The following is an 18,537-nucleotide window of genomic DNA, read 5'->3' on the forward strand; positions in this document are numbered from 1 at the left end:
AGACCTGAGCCTTTGCCTGTTCCAGACCTAACTTTCCAAGTGCCCTCGGTTACAGACCAGAGGGTTCTTCTTGGTTTGCTTGGGACTGTGTAAATAACATTCCAGCTTGATGATTGAGTCAGCCATGTTCTGAGAAGATGGAGCTGCTTGTTTTCATTTAGGGAAACATTCTTAAGTTTTCAGGCCCTGGCGTGCTCATTACCTCAGTGATACCTTTTCCCCGATGATTCAAGTATCCTGGGTTCTGAATCCATTACTTCTCTTTTCAGTGGAACATATCCAAGGATGTTCCTGTGGAACCTAATGACCTTTGGTTTGTACCCTATGTTATAAATTATGTTAAATAGACCCTGTTTGCAGCTATCAGGTATATCATTAAGGATTGTCAAGCACTACTACCTGCATTCTTATTTGAGGAAGCAAAAGTCCTTGTGAATCAGTGTTAAATCCATTCATTTTCATGGATCTTTAACTCCTCTCCTTGACAATGTGTAGTGTATCTCTCTTTTAGGTTTTAGATGTCATACACTGATTTTGTGATGTAGTCTATTGTATGTGGAATCATGGATTCCAGGCTCCCAGATCCTGTTTTTACCAATTCTAGCTAGCATTTATTAGTAAATAAAGAAGCTAGATCCATATTTTTCTTTTCCTTTTGTTTTAATAAATTAACCAGTCATTTCCATGTTTTTAATGTCAACAGGAAGTGGCTGGTAGGACAAATGCTATTATTTTATGTCTCTTTAGTAACTGCAGAGTTTTGGTGGCCCTCGGTTCTTGGCTCATGAGGTCAAATACAAGCTACTAGTCACAAGAACGAGGAGCACAGCATGGATGGATCAGTGACAGTCTATCAACTCATATCCTATCAAATGAGTCAGTGGTGTTATCTTAATCTACAAAGAACAACATGTTACTTTCATTGCTGATCAATCAAGAGCAGAGTTAAATGCTTTTGGATGATGTTTTCACACACAAATTAGTAAAATATGTACATAAAACAGTAAAATATAATAAAATGCTGTAGCAAAGTAAAATATGACCAGCATTAAAATGGCCAACCCAGGCAAGAGAACTTATACTTAATCAATCTCTAGAAATGTGCATGCCTTTGGGGACCAGTCCTTCAATTTGTGGCCTAATAACTAGGATAAAATTTGATATAGAAAACATCTCTCTCTCTCTGATGAACTTATATTGCATTAGTAGAAGGTGTGCATTATGAGACACTGAGCCTTTCCTGTAGTCTTACTTCATGACAAAGTAGAGAAGCCATATGAAGATAAACCTTTTCTGGGATCTGTGCACAAAACAGTGGCTTAAAGTAGTCTTTAAGGCAATTGTTCCAAATAGTACTTCCTTAAAACACTACTTAGTAGGGGAACATGCTTAGATCATTCTAGCGTTGGCAGATCTATGGAACACCAACCACTAGGAGAAGATACCAGGCATAGCTCTCCCAACCCCCACCAAAGCACAGAGGCCACTACACCAAGGGATCAAGGACACGGAATGAGGATTATGTTTTATCCCGTTTCTATGACATTGAGCTCTACACCAGGGCTCTTGAATGTGAGGCTTAGTCTGAGATCACAGGGCTGGAAGGAGGTCAGGTCAAACTGAGCAGCTCTTCGAGCCGATTAAACCAAGAGCTGAATTGTAAAGTCCAAGGGAAGGAGTCCTCCCTGGCTGATTATTTTCTTTACACCCTGGAAACTTTGTAAAATTATATAACCAAAAAAGAAATCTCCTTATCAGGGCACAAGCCGAGTTAATTCTCTTGTTTATTCTGCTTCAGTGTTTGCAAAAACCCTCTTAAGAAACTGGGAAACATTTTCTTTTGGACTAATTTAGTTTTTTTTCCATTTGACTTTTATTTACTCTTTTTCGAGTCTGCTTCAATCCTGCCCCACCCTTTTTGCAACATTTTTATTCTTACCAAAGACATATCTTTAAAGTAGAATTAAAGTGGCTTCTACTAGGTTTTTTTTCTCTTTTAGTATTTTGAGTTGTTTTTTTTTTTTTTTTTAATAATCAAAAATATGTTTCTGGTCCACCATGTACATGGCATGGGGATGCAAAGAAGGAGAAGACACAGTTCCTGCCTTCAAGGTCCTTCTGGTCTCGTATGAGAGCTGATACATGTGTGAACACTCATAAACAATCAAAATGAAGTGCAGGAGTTCAAGAACAAACTAATATCGAAGTACTGTCACAAGGCAGTGTTTGATTTGTTACCTAATAAGTGGTGAAAATGGTACCTGCTTTGAATCCAGAGCAAGGTAAACTCATCAGAGGTACATTAGTCTTTTTAGAAGGTGGTGGGGCTTGAGTATCACTTTAAATCAGTATTTCTCAAGCCTGGCTGCACTTTAGACTCATCACGGGAGCATTTACAAAATACCAACACCAGAACCCCACCCTGACCAATTAAATCAAAATCTGTGCCGATGGGGCTGGGCACAACTATTTATTTGTAAAGCTCTCTCAAGTGGATTCTACTGTGCAGCCAAGGCTGAAAACCGGCGCCTTAAATAGATAAATGTCTGTTACAGAGAAAAGAAAGGGAAGATTTGGGGTGAAGAGGAACAGCAAAAGAAAGCAAATCACACATTCAGAAGGCACAGGTTGGGTTTGGCCCTGTCACAAGAGCAGAGGGTCTGTGCCCTCATTCACTTGACACCTCATTCACTAGTCACCATGTAAGATGCCAGAGATTCAAAATAGGAGTAAGTTGATGCCCTGAAGTTGTTCACAGTCTACTGGGGAAAGAGGTGAACATGTGAATGGTACATGCCGCAGGGCATGATGAGTTCGTTGAGCTTGGAGGAGAGGGCGGGCCCCACTGCAGAGAAGGTTCTGTGGGGGTTGTTGAGGCCACAGCATGCACAACGGATGGGCTGAGACCTTCCTTCAGGAGGCGCTTGCAGTGACCACGCGGGCTGCCATGAGGGGCTGCAAAAGCTGAAGTAAGGGTGCTAATACTTGAAAAGAAGATGAAAAACTTGATGAAATGTTCATACTATTTCTCATCAAATCATCATGAAGTCCGTTCCTACAAACCACATATGGGGATTATACAAATTTTTCAGTGCCCTGGAAGAAGTAATGAAGTAAATTAATCCCAACTAAAGCTTCACACCCTCTTGATGAAATATTATGACTCTCATTTCAACGAACGGGGAAGAGGTGACTTATTCATATAGGAGGCTTATTTAAAAGGATTTTATAATAATATTTTCATCCTTTATTTAGCAGTCACCTGGAAGTTAAAGAACACTTGAGGAAGGGGCACCTGGGTGGCTCAGTCAGTTAAGTGTCCGACTCTCAGTTTCCCCTCAGGTCATGATCTCATGGTTTCATGAGTTGGAGCCCTCTACACTGACAGTGTGGAGCCTGCTTGGGATTCTCTCTCTCTCTCTCTCTCTCTCTCTCTCTCTCTCTCTCTGCCCTTCCTCTGCTCATGCTGTCTCTCTCTCAAAATAAGTAAACTTAAAAAAAAATAAAGAAGAACACTTGGGGGAAGAGTGTTGACACTCTTGTTGGAATCCTTAGGTTTTCCTCAAGGTCCCAGGTTGTTTTGCATCTTGGAAGTATTTTGTGTCCCCTTCCTGGTGATATAATTCTTCTCTCAGTATCCATTTTGTGTTTTAAAAGACTCAAACACCATCGCTGTGAAGACTTCCTGACACCCAGCCTTAATCAGCCCCCTTTCCCTCAGTTTTGCCCACTGCAAACTGCACTTAGTACTTGTCTCTGTTCTTGCATGAGTGAAACCCAGATTGCCAACCCCTTGAGCACTGTGACTGAATCTTATTTGTGTACCCTCAGAGGCAGAACAATGCTTGACACTTATACATTCAATACATTTATTTTGAAAATCAGAGAGAGAGAGAGAGAAACTCCTATCTATGCATGAACCCGGTCTTAAGGAAGAAAGCCATATAGCTTATTTGGAATCACTCTTCCCCATAAGAATTGAGTTATGCAGCTTAATAGTTCCCTTAAAGTGCCAGTGTTTGTCAGTTAAAAAGGTTGGCATCAGACCTTGACGATTATAGCAGATACTTATAAAGAAGTGCTGTACAAAGACTGAATATAGGAATATCTTTTTGTGGAACCAGCCTGCTGGGGGCTCTGGGAGAGTGGTAGCCAGGCTTCCTTTGAAATCCTAGTTGGAATATTCCACTATGTAAGCAAACCAGAGCCCTAAACACGGACCCAGACTGAGTGAGGGAGAGGGGTTCCACAGCTGCTTTAAGGGAACAGGCAGCATGGGGTCTTTGGCTGAGGGAAAGGATAAGAAATCTTTGTTGCCATCTTCCACAAGTCATGAGTTCTGCTATCTGTGCTTGGATAGGCTTATTGGAGGGCTGACTAACTAAAGAGATGAGAAATCTTTTCTCCCAGATAAGGTGAAGTGTAGGTTTGGGGCAAGAATGTCACGCATACAATCGTATTCACCCAGAGAAAGACATTGAAGAGGATGTTTTACCTCATGGAATCAGTTTTATGTCTCACTACTTGCAGATTCCTCCAGAGGAACTCAGGCTTAGTTGCCCTCACTCAAAAATGAGTGAAATGGTTATTCATTTCTCATTGTAAAATGGTTCCAGGTCATTGTGTTTGTTCTATTTCTATCTCAGCCTGTCTGCTGTTTTTAGGCAAGGAGGACATGGAGGGCAGGAGGCGCGCGCATGTGCGTGTGTGTGTGCGTGTGTGTGTGTGTGTGTGTGTGTGTGTGTATCCAACCAGAGGAGAGGTTTGGCTGCAGGGGTGGGAGAAATTTCTTTTTAAGCATAAATGTCTGCAGAAATAGCAAAAGGAGCATAGAATCCCAGCCAGGTACATTGCCTTGGGTATAAATGTTCCATCCCTTTTCAGAGCTGCTCAAGTGTGAAATCTAACCCCTGCCCACACTCTTCCATCAGAAGTGCTCTAACAGGTATTGAACAGATTGGGAAAATGTACAAAAGCAGAACCCAGAATGGTGACTTTTAAAAGGACTCTTTTTTTTCAGGTCACCAGGCAAATATATTAAAATCTGAGGAAATCCTACCTGAAATTATGCAGTAACAGCAAATGAATGCAGTGAGCTAAGACTCAGAGCATAAAGACAAGCTCCATCTGAGAAAGGACAACATAGACACCCAAGGGGACACTTCCTGGTTCTGTCTCCACATTTAAGATAGGAATATCAATGCCTCTCCCACCCACCTACAAAAAAACCCAAACCTCATTGGACTCCCTCTGGAAAAACTCAATGTACTCAAAAATATCACTACCTCTGAATGGGCTCAAGTAGATAAACTTTCCCTTGAAGGGGTTCCATTGGAAATTGACAGTTATAAATTCATTAGTACAGTTGCTGCCATGTTTCTGATGGGGGTCTCCCTTGGCCATGATAGACAATGTACCTTTGCTGAGGGGCAAAGTCAGTTTTTCCTAGGAGATTTTGAGCCACATGGAGTCAAGAAAAACCAAAATCAAAATCAAAACAAAACAAGGCGGGAGACCATCATGGGGTTTTTAATGTCATTTTTTAGCAAGTGGAGTTACAAAATTAAGTGTTATCATCATTTCAAAAAGGAAAAGCTACTTGCACACCAAAAAAAAAAAAAAAAATAGAAAAGACATTATCTATGAATAAAGAATAGTACTGTAAATCAAATATATTTGCTTTCATGGAGGAATTACCACATGCCCTTCTCTCTTTGAGGATCACCATCTCTGACCATCAGGGGCTGAGTGACTGATCCACTCGCAGAGTGTTTTGGCGTCTTTCCCTTTACTGAGCCACTCATCTTACCAGTATTTTATCACCTCTGTCATTCTCCTCTAGCTCTGACTAGTTTTATTTTTACACACTGTCTGGTACCAAATCCCCTTATGCAGTGACCCTTCCAGCTCTAACTCCCTAAGTAAGTAAACCAGGGCAAATATGTGAATGAGAGATTTCCAGAGAAATCTCAGCTGTTGCAGGAAGTGAAAGAGACATAGGGCTTTGGAACCAAACTGAAGACCTTGTTGTCGGCTAGGGAAGAGAAGTGTTTTCAGTTGGGAAACAACATAGGAAATAGCTATGAGATCTCTTGGACAAGGCAGTGACCTGGGAGTCAAGGACACTGAAATGCATTTGGCTCATTTGAGAATGAAGGTTGGACAGGATGTTGTATTTTGGCTTTGGTTAGCTATGACTGAGAAGAAAATGGGGCAACATCTTTGGTTAGGAAAAGCAAAGGGGAGAGAAAAATTTAAGAGCTACATAAACTATGAACTGATTTACAAATGAACCAGTGCTTTCACTTAGAACAAAGGCATTTAGGATACAACAATGTTCCATCTGAGATTGCCTCCTAGAGATGATCTTATCCAATGATGTTCAACTACAGCAAGCTTAAAAATCACAGGTGTTTGTTAATGATGCTTCCTAGGCCCTGCCCCAGTGACCCTTCAGCAAGAGCAAGCACTTCCGGTGATTCTCACAAGGGTGGTCCTCAGAACCACACTGTATTCTAGCCATTTCATTTTACAGATGGGGGTAAGCAATTTGAGGTTAAGTGATTTATTCAGGGTTACACAAGTAATAAGTGGCAGAAATGGAACTGGAATTAAATTCTCCTAATTCCTAATCTGTTGCTATTTTCACTTTACTGTGCTGACTTTTAATAGGAAAACTTTGGGCAAAAATGTCCCCTAGCCCAATCAAATTACTGGGTTTGCAGGCAAAGTGGTATTTATATCCTCTAAAACTTTCAGTGGCTTATAAAGAGGTTCTACAGAATTCTGCAAAAAAAAAAAAAAATACATATATATATATATGTATATATATACATATATATATACATATATATATATATAAAGGCATCATCCCACCCCACATTGTGATGAATTACCAGATGAAAGTCAGCATTTTAAGCTCTTTGGTCCAGACATGTGAATACTTGACTTTTTCTGAGTTGGACTTCACAGTGAGTGTGGACTTCCCAGCTGAATGACTCTTTATAGACAACATCCTGCAAACAAGGCTGTCTTCTCTGCCCCTCTCCCACAAATGGTCACTTGTGCTCATGGAGGGTCACCCTTAGTCTTGAGCTTCATGTTGCCTATCTCATAGGCTAAAGGCATATGATGGCTTGGGAAGCTTGGAGTTTTCTGGTCTTTTGTTTGCCTGGTCTTCTTGGCATGAGAGAAGCTTTGTGATTATCATATTTTTTAACCTTTTCATCTTTATTTTGCGAAAGTCAAAGTGGAACAGAGGGAAGGAGGCAGCCATGTGGAGACCTGTTTCCTGCCATCTCAGGGTCCCACAGTTTGGTAGTGAAGAGCATCCTTGCTCAGACCCAGTGCTCCAGTCAACACTAATGTAAAGCCCTTTTCATTGTCTCAGAAGGGAAGGGGGTTAGTCTTTATTGCTTACTGATGGTTGCAGGCATCATGTTTGATCTTTTTACATGCATTATTTGCACTGACCCAACAAGCCTTTAACATAGATGGTATAGTCTCCTTTTTACAAATAGAGAAACTGAGCAAAGAGGATAAATAACTTGTATTCAGTAGTAGTATCAAGATTTGAAACCAAGTCTGTTTAACTTCCAGGCCTAAGTCTTTTTGCTATACCATGTCCTCTGAGATGTAGGCACTTTTTCTTTTTTTTTAATTTAGGAATCAAATGAAGTGCTGGAAAGTGAGGCCTTGCCTTAGTGATGATTCTTCTGGCTTGCAATGAATGGTCCTTATTATCTTCCTCGCCAATTTTTCCCCAAGGATGACTGGATCTAGAATGTCATTTAGCTTACCTCCAAAGCTTACTGAATTACATATTAGAACAGCACCTCCCACCCTGGGGCCAGGGACATTAGGAAGGCGATGATGAGCTGCTTCTTGCTTTCTTTCCTCTTGCTCTTGCCATTATTTGGCTGAGAAATCCTCCTGGCATGTGACTGTGATTCAGTACTGCTCCTTGCCCTGTCTGTGTGTGTGATTTGAATAGCACAGCTTGTCACACATGTGGCTGAAGCAGATCCAGCTTGGAGAATTCGTCATGTGGTTGCTGTTGCCAGGGGAGTATGCTCGCTCAAGCGGTGCACTGCCTGGGCCTGTGGTCTCTGCTTCTCCCCAGGGTCCGCTGTGGCTAAGAGGGTCATAACATGGTACAATGCTGGTTTGTGTTTCAACCTGATTGGGGCAGTAGGTGCGGTGGGGCTTCAGACCCTTCCAAAATTGTAATGGCTTTCGAAATTAGGTGTAGGGGGATGGGAAGCAGAAAAAGGATTTACACGATGGAGGTGTGAGGAAAAACAAATCAAATATACCTCTAGAATTGTTTGAATTTGGTAAGTCTGATTATGTTATCATAACATTTTATGATATGCTAAACATTATCTAATGCATGATTGGTTGTCAACTGCCATATAAATGATTGAGCTTTCCTAATTTCTGCTGCTGTAAATAATTTGGAATTTTCAGTTACCATAGAATTGACGTATTCAGTCTTTCCTTCCCTCAACCTTCCTCCTGCCTTGTTGCTCTTCCCTCCACACTTTCTCCCTGCCTCCCACCCCATAACCTTCCATGGATTTTTAAATCAATGGCCCCTGGCAACTGCCTTTGAGTTCAAATGTTTGAAGCAGACATTTTCCACAGAGGGTATCTTTCTGAAAGTTTCCCTTCTTGACTTGGCAGAGCTTAAGAATTCTGGCATCTAGGACAAAGAGCATGTGTGCTTGAGTCTTGGACCCTTGTTTTATTGTTACCAAAGGGACTATGATTTTGAGAACACCTTTAGAGAGCCAAGCTACAGTGGCTGTACCCCACCGCCTACTTGCTGAATCCTTAACTCAGAATTGGCAAGGAGAGATTGAGCTGGGATTATGATCCGTGACTCTAAGTAACAGAATTCTCTGAATGTCAAACCTCTAGAACGAGGTTCATTGTTATAAATCTTAAAAAGTTAGAACAGAGGCACCTGGTATATCTGGGAAGCATTAAGAACATATCACCCAAAGCCCCTACAGCCCTGGATTTCTCATTTCTCTGCTCTGTCTACCTAACCATTTACTGAGAGTTTCCTTCATGCCGACTACTCTGCTAAGTGCATTCTGGGCATTTTCTTGTTCAAGCCTCACAACTACCCTATGAGCCATATATTTCTAGGCATCCTTCATAGATGAGTACATTGAAGTTTATAAACTTCAAAAAAATTGCTCTGAATCACATGACTTCTAAGGATCCCCTATCCCCTATGAACATACATACACTCCCTCCCCTGCATTCCTGGGTTCTTAACTCTTATCATATACTGAGTCCCACGTTAAAGTAAGGTTATTAATGCCTGCTGCTTGGAATTACTTGCAGAAATTTTCTCCATTTAACCACTGTGGTGTGGCCACCTTCAGTGGTTGCACTAGGTGGAATGCTTCTCTCAAAGAGTGCAATGAGTCATTGCCTTGAGAGAGCTTTTTCTATCTCTGTTAAGTAATCGTCAGTTATTTACTGTAACAATGTTGTTCTGTGTGACAACAGAATACCCCTGAGGAAGAATGAGCTACATGGGACATGGTCCTCTGAATCTTCCCATTTAGTCAGGGGAAGTATTGGTCCTTCCTCTCTCAACATCCAAGTTCTGGCCTTTCCAGCCAGCATCTTTTCCATGTTCTGGGTTTGGCTTCAATGTCTTGTATTTATTATCAAAGCAGAAAGAAAAGGTCTCTGTGGAGTCTTGCCCACAGTGGGGACAGACCTGTGCCTACCCATTCCTGGTCTCCTCAAGTGAGAACCTGCAGGGCCCTGGAGGTACCGTGGTGCACCCTGTAGAGATATCTCTTCCTCATGGATGATGCAGAATGACATATAAATGATATTTATACCTTTATTCTCTCCTTGCAAAGTCCCTTTCCCCACGTAGTAATCAATTTCATGGTTTACCTTTAACTTTTTTTCAAAGTTGTGTGTTCTTCTTTGAGAGTATTATCCCAGCACCCTAATGAAGATTCAGTCAGTGTCCCTTGGAATGGGAAACTCTGGCAGTTCTATGTTCTCTAACAGGGTTGTAAGCATCTAACCTTTCAATAGCCCCCCTATACCAAGCTGCTCTCCCTTATTTATAGCTATTTGTAGAGTATTCTCTCCATAAATACTCTGCTATACTGACCATGCACTGGAGTATTAGGCTCTTCTTTGTGACTGATCTCCATTTCCTACTTATGACCCCATCCTGGCACTAGCCTTACCTTTTTATACCTCCCTCTTCCCTTTTCTCATTTAGACTTTGCTCCAAGATCCCTGTGATTGGCTTTGCTCAGAATCTTAGCATTTGATCCTGTTGGCTTGAGAAGGCCAGTCTGGCTCAGGAACCACCACTAATCTCAGTTTAAATTAAACAGCAGGCATTTCTACCAAAATCTTTTGTTGTCTCTGGGACCCCCGTGCATAGGGGGTCTCATTACATGTTGTGTAATTTCGTCCAAAGGCCAAGTATTTTCAAAGAAAACCCACTGAAATAAGTTGGCTAAATGACTGCTACAGCATCTGTGAAGTCTTGGTCACTTTTTTCATCTTCAAAAAATCTAATATTTTTCCTCAATTAAGAGATGGTATATGTTACAGCTTAAAATCTTTACAATAAATCTTCTAAAAACTGTAATTATAGTAATAGTCCTTTGTGTATGCTCTAACCATAGACATAGATCCTCTTACAACTCTTGTATTTTCATCTAGACTAGACCATTAAGTTTTCTTTGTATTGGCCACTCCCTTTTCCTTCCATCCTTCCCTCCTCTTTTTCTACCTTCAAATCTTTTCTGGGTAGATAGGTGTGCCAAATTCTGGGAATATGAGGTCAAAGCCCAGTTTCCTGCCTTGAAGAACCGTAGTAGAAGGAGAATACATATTTGAGAGAGAAAGACATACAAATACATACAGGAAGGTTTTGAGGGAATTGTGACAGAGTATAGTGTGGGCATCACTATTAGTTAGGATGGTCAGCATTCTTAGCAGGGAAAGCCTGATCAGGGAAGGATTCAGAGGAGATTATAATGTTTGAAGTAACACTTGGACAGTGTATCAGGATTTACCAGAAGATGGGTAAGGAGGCTGATAAAACAATATGAACAAAGGCTTTGGGGTGGGAACTGTAAATGGTCCTTCTTTAGTGCTACTGAGGAGGGTTATGAGTGTCTGTACAATGGGTAGGTGTGGAGAAATGGAGTCTGTATATAAAGGCAAAGCAAAGAAAGGTAGGAGAAATCAGACTTGACTCTGAAGGCTCTCAGAAGTCCCATTGAGAGACTCTCAGCCGGGCTATGACATCAGGTCTGTATGTTACAATGCTCTCTCAGGCAGAAGTTTACCATATGGGTTTGAAATAGGATGCAGGGAAATGAGGACCTGAACCAAAGCAGTGGCCACTGAGATGGAGAAGAAGGAAGAGATATGAGATGGTCAGGAGGCAAGGTCAGTAGCACTTAAGCACAGAGAGAGAGGATCTGGAAGGTGGGGTTGTTTCTGATGTGAGTAGATGAGGTTATCACCCACTGAATGGGCTAGTGCAGGAGAATGAGCAGGCCTGGGAGGGAGAGAAGAGCTGGCCCTGCTTTATGTGATAGTGTGGCTGCTTCCACTCTTCCTCCCAGACCTCAATGAGTGCTATCAGCGATTAGCTTGGAGATCAGAAGAGATTTCTTATAATTGTGCAGAATCTTGAGTCAAAATTTTCTCCTTCCCTATACACGCCCCTCCACCATTGCTTCCAGACCATCATTCTCTTCTCCACCCTCAGCACTATTTCCTACTTTTAGAACCTGACTTCTACAAAAAGACAATGGTCATCAGAATGTGTGAAAAATGAAGTTTGGAAACACCTGCAGGGGAAAGAGAAAGGTGTAAACTATTTGCATGAAGCCTCTGAGCTCAGAGAGGAGAAGGCCCTATTATCCATAGAAGGCCTTATTATCCATCCACTGTGTCTTCGTCTCCAGTGAATTCTGGCAAATTTAAAGTCCAAGCGTGTGGAACACTAACTAATTTGGAGGACCACCAGTTTACGCTTCAAGGTTTTCTAAAAGATCCCCATTTACAAATTGGGGATCAGGAATCTATTCCTTAGTGGGCCATGCCAGTCAATTGCTTCTTTGCTCAGATCCCCTCCCTGCCTTTCCCCTGCTCTGCTTGGTACCACAGGGAACTGATCCTGCAATCTGTATTTCCCAGGCTCCCTTTCCATTGATTTTACTTAGTTTGGGGCCCTGGAGAGAGGGTAGAGGGCAGAAGTATGGGAGAAGCCATGTATTTCTGCCTCCCTCTCTCTGCTTCCAGTGGTGTCTCAGGCAGTAACACTAGTTACATTTGTGTGGTTCCAGCTCCACAAAGAGCTGGAGTTGGGCAGTTTCATTCTCTGAGCTCTAGTAACAGCACCTCTTCCCTTGCTCCTCCAGCTCTAAAGATGATGATGGCTTCCTACTGCTGCCAGTGTCTGGGTTGCCTCACTGCCTCTGTTTTCCTTTCGGCTCTTCCAACACATTTGTAACTAGTTTCCAACATTAAATTCTCTCTCTTAAACTACATGGGATGAGTCCTGTTTGTCTGATGGACTTTGGTACACTCTATGTAAGCTCTGTGGTTGGCACATGGTTAATATAAGAACCCAAATACTTTCTATTGCCCCTGTTCCCCAAAGAGCTCTTCTGCCTACCATGATTCTCCAGCCCCGAGAGTTGGGTTCCTGGGCCGAGTTGTCTTGGAGGGCAAACATTTTGTTCAGTGCTTCCTGAATGGCATGAGAAAAGGAGTTCTCTTGGCCCAGTCTCCTTCCTGTGGGATTTTCCAAAACTTTCCACTTGTATCTAAGCTCAGGAAACATTTTAATGGCTGGAAATATGCTTGGGGGGGGGGGTTTGAAATCAACAGAATCTCCTCTATAAGAGGTGTGTTGAAATGTTCTGGGGTCTGTACATACACATCAAGACCCTGGTCCTCCCTTGTTGAACGTATGGCAGACTCCCATCCTTTAATGAGTTCACATGGTGGCAGAGAAGTTGGCAACTTCTGAATGCAATGATGACATGGAGCAGAGGAGTAGCTCCAAAGGCCAGAATTCTCTCCAGGAGGGCAAGGATGCTCAATGGTTAGCTGTGTATTTGGATTCTAATTCCGATTCACCTCAGATTCTATGAGGAGAATTCTTTGGCCAACAATAGTTGTAAGATTGGTCTAAATCATAATAAATCTTTTCTAAGGCCACTATTACCAATTAAGTAATGTTCCAGTTTGAGCATTCTGAGATTCTGAGACAATAGGCATTATCGAACTGCAGAGTACATTACTGATTTTCTTCAAACAGGCCGTGGCTTCACTTTGCTATATTGACCGCATTTCATAACAACTTTCGGAAGGGTCTCTTGGGAAATGAAGATAATTGTTGTCTTAAAGCATTCATCAGAGAAAAGTAGAAGTGAAGGAGCTGTACTTGTGTACCTTGTCAGATCCTTCAGTATTGAACCAAGAAGTAAAAAAAGTAACCATCATATCTAGTCTTTGGGGGCAAAACCCCAGAAATTGCTAAGAGACTCTTACATGCTCCATCACTCCAGGGAACAACAGAAACCCCATCCTTTGGAGAATAACTCCGAATCTAATCACATATTGATTTATTTGGGCTGTGTCTAGGAAGTCACCCCAATTTTTTTAGCACAGGAACCAGTAACAAGGACACTTACGTGGTTATCTGATGATGCACAAAACTTCATATACCTTGGGGTCAGATACATGTTTTATATAGAAGAGTAGGAATGTAATGAAAAGGGAGCAGGTGGTGTGCACCAGTGTGAATAGTTTCTGGTGTTTCTGAAATGTCCAGCATTGTATGGCATTGTTACTCTTCCTCCTAACTAAGTTTCTTCCATTAGCCTACAAGGGAGCCGATGGAATAAATTATAGCCCCAGAAATAATATGAGAGGACTTGTTCATCTGAACACCTCAAAAAGCTAAGATGATTTTTTTTTATCATGTCAGAGATTAAAATTAACTCATGGATTCTGGCATATAACATACATATCATACATACATAAGCCTACAGTATTCACCTCCAAGTAGCTAGAAAGAAGAGATTCTCCACTGTGAAAAAAGATAATGATATTTTAGAATTAAGTTCTAACTTTGTCTCTAATTAGATATGTGATCTTAGGCAAACAACTATGAGTTGTAGGTGTCTCTTCTACAAAATAGTTAATGATCCAGAAGAAGAAACAATGTCATGTTATACCTCATTTACTATTTTGTACAATGAAAATATTCTTCACTGTTTATGGTAGGGCTTGCCACATCATTTGTTTGTGCTAACTATAGGATGCAACCCTAGCACTTGGCTCAGGTATTTATTTGGCCAATGACTTCCTCCTGTAATGCTTTCTGACCAGAGGACAGAGGAATACCTCTTGGAATTCTCCTGCAGAGCTTGTTAAAAATTCAGATTCCTTGGCCTTCCCAGACTAAATCGGTAGTGCCAGGGGTAGACCTAGGAATCTGCATCTTGACACATTTTCCAGGTGATTCTTGGGCAACACTAGAGTCTGAGATCCACTGCCAACCAACAACATATGTGTACTCTGTGATGTGGGTTGCCTTAACTCTGCTTGCCGTCTGCATTTAGTTTGTAGTCTGGGTCTTAGCTCTGGGCCTACTACTGGCTAATTTGGTTACACCTTTTCATCTCTCTAGGACTGTTTCCTTATTTATAAAATGTGGGAGCTAGAATTCTTGAGTTCTAACAATCCATGAAAATAGTTTGAGGGTACCTGGGTGGCTCAGTCAGTTGAGTCTCCAGCTCTTGATTTCAGCTCGGGTCATGATCTCACAGTTTTGTGAGTTTGAGCCCTGAGTCGGGTTCTGTGCTGATGGCTCAGAACCTGCTTGGGATTCTCTGTCTCTCTTTCTCTCTGCCCCTCCCCCACTTGCTCTCTCTCTCTCTCTCTCTCTCTCTCTCAAAATAAATAAACAGTGACCTGTAAGAGTTACTGAACCTACCTTACCAAATACTATTCCTTTTTTTTTTTTTTTTAAAGTTTTTAATGTTTATTTATTTTGAGAGAGAGAGAGCAAGTGAGCATGCTTGAGGGAGGGGCAGAGAGAGAGGGAGATGCAGAATCTGAAGCAGGCTCCAGGGTCTGAGCTAACAGCTCGAGCTGTGAGATCATGACCTGAGCCAAAGTCAGAGAGAGCCTTAACCGACTGAGCCACCTGGGTGCCCCACCAAATCCTATCTCTTGAAAGCCTACTATGTGCTGGGCATTGTTTAACTTCTACATGTGCTTTATTTATTCTGTAACCTATGATATCCATACTATCATTCATACTTGACACTTTAAGGAACTGAGGCTTGGAAAAGTGAAGTAACTTGTCCAAGACTATTTAGTTAATAAGTGGAGCTGTAGTGGAGTGGGATTAAACTGAAGTCATAAACATGTGAAGAATCGCCTGGGTTCCTTTGCCCCAAAGCTTCTAAAGGCCCAGGGCTTGTCCGGCATGCCGCTCATTCACCCTATGTTCCACTCTCCCAGCGGAGGAGGCTGGTTTTGGTTTCCTTAGATGTTTACTTGGCCTCTTGCTTAAGCATTTGCTTTTCCTATTCAATAACAGTGAAAGGACCAAAAAAAAAAAAAAAAAAAAAGAAAAAGAAAAAAACTCCTAGGGCTGGAAACATTTTGTTTCCTACAAAAAGAATATTTTGCAGCCAGCTCTGCGGTTGAAAGTATTTTTCCTGTGGTCTGGGGATGGGTTGGATCCCATCTCTTCTTGGCCAGTGTCTGAGAACTCAGCCTGTGGCTTCCCATCAAGTCGGTGCACAGTATGCTACATTTTTTAAACGAGTGTCTAGTGATGTTGAGTGGAGCACAAGTGGACCGAGAGTCTGTTTGGGTGTATAAGAATGTGTACATGTACCTCTGGCATTCTCAGGGCAGAGAGAACCTGGGAGTGGTTGTCCACATGCTGTACATATCAACATAGCTTTTACGTTTTCATCACTCACGCGACAACCAAACAAATTCAGATGCTGACCAAATGAGAGGAGAGTGATATGTGAGCCTTGTGTAGATTTCGCAAGGAATGAGAAAGCCAAGGAATCTGAGATTTTGCTCTGTCACGTTTCTTTCCATCTTCAAATGTTCAAAACTAAGACATGGGGCTAGTTTGATTAGATGACGGGGTGGCCTGATGGTAATTCAGAAAATGGGAATTCTGAAGTCTGCCTCCATCCTGGCCACTGCAGAATTTAAGACACTGACCTTTGCCCGCCTTACATAAGTCTTTTCTCAAGGACCACATTTTCCAAAAACGCAAAGTTGTTTAAAAAAAAAAAAAAAGCTGTGTCCTTCAAATAATAAAAGCTCTTCTAGTAAAAGATGAATTTTGAACATTCAAATAGAGTGCACAGATAAGTATTCCTAGTGCTAAGTACCTTTTCTTTACTCATAATTTAGTATTTACTTATCATTGAGATGTTTCCAGTAAGATTTTGTACTGTGTGGTAATGCCTAGAACCTTCCAGCCTGACTTCCTTTGTTCGTGCTATACCTGCCTGGAATGTCCTTCACTTGAAGAAACCCTACTTTTTCTGCGTGGCCTGGCCTTGATGATACCATTTTTTTTTTTTTACATTCTTCTCAACCACCATGAAAAAGTGGCTCTCTGGGTTTCCTTTGTACAGGGTTGTAAGTGCAATTACCTGCTGCCATTTCCCTCTATGTTAGGTGTTCAGCTGAATTAGAAGGCAGGGCTGACTCACTCCTAAAAATCCCAGCAGAGAGCAGATGCCCAACATGTATTTGTCGACCTAAAGGAAAGAAACGTCTCCAAAAATAAGCTACTATTTGTGACTTCAGAATTCTCCTGTATAAGTCCTCTATGTAGCTTTCCATCTGGAGACATGTTTTGGAAGTCAAAGCATCATAGCATCCAAGGAGAAAAGTTATAGTCACTGCATTTTGGGGCATTGTTTGAAGAAACAAGCAAATTCCAGGCATGGAAGGAGTTATGAATCTTTTTGTTTGTACATTTTAGTGGAGGGAAATGTTAGGGAAGATTTGAAAAGCTATTGGAATAGAAATTAAACTATCAAGAGTGTTTCATTTTAGAGAGGCAGGGATTGAGATGGATAGACCCCATGCCCATATTGAGCATTGGTGGCATTGGCTACAGGGTTGCACCTACCCTAAGATCAGAAACTGGCCCATCCAAGTCAGCCCGTGGGAAAGAATCACCACAGGGAGATCAGGGTTCACCAGTGGGGAAAAGCTGGCATTTGCTCCATTTCGTCACATAAGGCAGTGGAACTATTCTCACGGTAGGGTTTGGGGTGGGGTTGGGGTAGTGGTGGTGAATTTAGTAAACCAGTTTTCCGATGACGGGGATGTTTCTGTTTTTACCCCTTAACAATGAGACAACAACCCAAATAACAGATCCCTCAGTATGTTGAAATGCCAAGGCTAAATGAACTGGTGGAACTTTGTGGCTTTGGCTCTTGGCTTACAGGCGTATCCATGCATTGGGGCCATGGCTTGGCAGTAGACAAAGCGGCTGTGTGGGTCCTCAGGGAGCTCTCTCTGGCTCTGTGGTTTTCTTTGATATGCAATTGAACTTTGGCAAATTTTTCCTCTCAAGTCTGTGTTTATGAGGTCCAGAGGTAGGCAGAGACCCTCATTATGGAGCCTAAAGCCAACAGCAAACTAGAACTACAGGATGTCCTCCCACATTCACACTCTGCTTGTAGGCTACAGAGCTGGCCCACAGGCTTACAACAAAGGGACAAGTCAGGGAAAGAGACTGCTGACTTGTCTTCCCAGCTTCACAAGGTTCTGAGCTTCACACGGCTCTAAGCACATCTATCAAATGCTTAAACATTTACCATTATATATGCAATTATCCATTTAATTATCACACTTCTGTAAGGCAGCTACTATTATTCCCATTTTACAGGTGAGGGAACTAAGGCACAAAGAGGTTAAGTAATTGTTAGTTGTTGTTGTTCCTAATTATTATTCACAAGGTTAAGGTATACCTCTGCAGATATATCTTAAAATCAACTGGCTTTCCTGAATCCCTACTTCCTCCGTCTGTATCACTGGGCCACAGATCATAAAATTACTGGCTTTAGTATACTTAGCATTCTTAATTGTGGACTCACCTTAAATTGTAACTAGGTTTTGGCCATTTTCAAGTCATATTATTCTTATATTGGAAAATCTATAATTAGGACTTTTCCAAAGTCATGAATAGGTATAAAGAAAGTGATAAATTTGGTCAACAAGTAGGATCACCCATCCTACTAAATTTGCACAGTAGAGAGAAAGCTATGTGGTATTGGGCTGAGAAGAATATAAGAAATTGGAGGCGGGGGGGTGGGGGGAGAAATTGGAGGTGGGGATCAAGCCATCAAGATCAAGCCAATGGACTCCAGAGAGCCTGAGACAAGACTCAGCACCATGGTTTGCATCTAGGCTATGGCTATGCACCTTCTTTTCTACCTATTTCTGTAGGAAAGA

At 41.8% G+C, this 18,537-nt stretch overlaps 1 protein-coding gene across 7 annotated transcripts in view; it reads left to right on the top strand.

Annotated features, from left to right (window-relative positions):
- The window catches only part of RAD51B (RAD51 paralog B), a 640,680-nt gene that overhangs the window by 520,335 nt on the left and 101,808 nt on the right, over positions 1-18,537 (top strand). The gene's annotated exons all lie outside the window — the stretch shown is intronic.

This window comes from Panthera pardus, unplaced genomic scaffold, assembly GCF_024362965.1.
Source record: "Panthera pardus isolate Hobbes unplaced genomic scaffold, ASM2436296v1 HiC_scaffold_24, whole genome shotgun sequence".
Classification (NCBI taxonomy): domain Eukaryota; kingdom Metazoa; phylum Chordata; class Mammalia; order Carnivora; family Felidae; genus Panthera; species Panthera pardus.